At 40.8% G+C, this 1,791-nt stretch overlaps 1 non-coding gene across 1 annotated transcript; it reads left to right on the forward strand.

Moving 5' to 3' along the window:
* Positions 1 to 1,309: 1,309 nt before the first annotated feature.
* LOC120281478 lies at positions 1,310 to 1,413 on the forward strand. Its single transcript, XR_005542618.1, has one exon. It is a non-coding gene; the product is annotated as a small nucleolar RNA R71 (small nucleolar RNA).
* The last annotated feature ends 378 nt before the right edge of the window (positions 1,414 to 1,791 follow it).

Raw genomic sequence — 1,791 nt, forward strand, 5'->3', positions numbered from 1 at the left:
GCCAACTGTAATGTCATGCGGGTTGGCCTTGGCTCTCCCAACCCCAATTTCTAAAACAATGTGTACAACATGACATTAATACTAGCTCCCGAATTGGCTAAAGCTTTTTCTTCCCCTAAACCTATGATTGTACATGGTATGATGAAGCTTCTTGGATCTCTCATTTTGTTTGGCAAATTTTTCTAAAGCATTGCAGAACAATTGCCTTCCAAGACAACAACTACACTCTCCTTTATCTTCCTCTTAATGGCTAAGAGGTCCTTCAAGAACTATGCATAGTGAGGCATTTGGGACAACACCTCAACAAACGGAATGTCGATGTGTAATTTCTTGAATAGATCTAGAAATTTTCTATTTTGCTCATCAACTTGGTCTTTCTTCAACCTGGCCAGATAAGGAATTCTTGGAGTGTATGAAGGGGTGACAAAACTGGCCCCTTCTCCTTGTTTGCCACCTTATATTTCGGTTTTTCTTGAGGAATTTTAGCATTCTTCCTAGTGGGGGTGTTAGCTAGAAGAATTTCAGAATTGTTCTTAGCAGTGAGCTTTTCTTGGAGCTCTAGACCATTTCACAAAGTGATCGACTTCATTTTCTCACTTAAGTTAGTCTTGGTGTTACTTGGCCAGCTTCCTAGAGGCCTTTCCGCCAATGATTTCACTATTTGTCCCACTTGATTCTCCAAATTGTGCAAGGAAGCAGTTTGATTGCAGAGTGTTTCCTTTATGTTTTGGAACCTTTTGTCAGTTAATTGAATAAACATTACCAAAACCCTTTCTAATTCTGAAACTTTCTCCGGAATCGAAGGTGTTTGTTGAAATCCTGGTGGGGCAGCAGCCTTTTGCTGCCCTTGATTGCCTCATGAGAGATTTGGATGGTTTCTCCACCCTTGGTTGTAAGTGTTGCTATAAGGATTACCTTGCCCTCTTCGCGAATTGCCCACAAAATCTACTTGTTCAATTAGGGCTGAAGTAGCAATCGAGATAGGACAATCGGATGGCATATGTGAACCCCCACAACCATCACAACTTGTGATTGCGGCTACCTTTGATGAAGTTAAAGTATCTAATTTCTTGCTCAATGTCTTTACTTGGGTTGCCAAGGATGTTACCACATCAATCTCATGGAGTCCGGCCACTTTCTTCTTTTCTCTTGCATTCATTGGTAGCTATTCAAACCCATTTCTTCAATCAATTATCGGGCTTCTTCAGCGGTTTTGTTTCCCAATGTTCCTCCTGCGGCGGCATCAAGAAGTTGTTTGTTGCTTGATTTCAACCCATTGTAAAATATGTGAATAACCATCCATTCAGGGAACCCATGTTGTGGACACTTCCGTAATAGGTCCTTAAATCGTTCCCAAGTCAAATAAAGATTCAAACTCCATCTGAACAAATGAAGATATCTCATTACGAGGCTTTGCCAATTTCCCCATAGAAAGCTTCGACCATTTCGTTCCATGTTCTCATAGAAGCACTTGGCAATGAATAGAGCCATTGTTTGGCCATTACCTTCAATGAGAATGGGAAAGCCCTCAAGCAAATTGCATCATCCAAAACCTCATTAATCTTCAACATGTCGCATACTTCAAGGAAATTCTCGATATGATTGTTTGGGTCTTCGTCGGCTAACCCACTAAATTGTGCAGACTGTTGTACCATTCTAATGAAACACGGCTTTAACTCAAAATTTTGGGCTGCTATAGGCGGCCTAACAATACTCGATTGTGTCCCATGAATTGTAGGCCTAGCAAAATCTAAAAGTGCTCTTTGTTGTCCTCCTTATTTTGCCATATTT

This window comes from Dioscorea cayenensis, chromosome 17 (genome assembly GCF_009730915.1).
Source record: "Dioscorea cayenensis subsp. rotundata cultivar TDr96_F1 chromosome 17, TDr96_F1_v2_PseudoChromosome.rev07_lg8_w22 25.fasta, whole genome shotgun sequence".
NCBI lineage: Eukaryota > Viridiplantae > Streptophyta > Magnoliopsida > Dioscoreales > Dioscoreaceae > Dioscorea > Dioscorea cayenensis.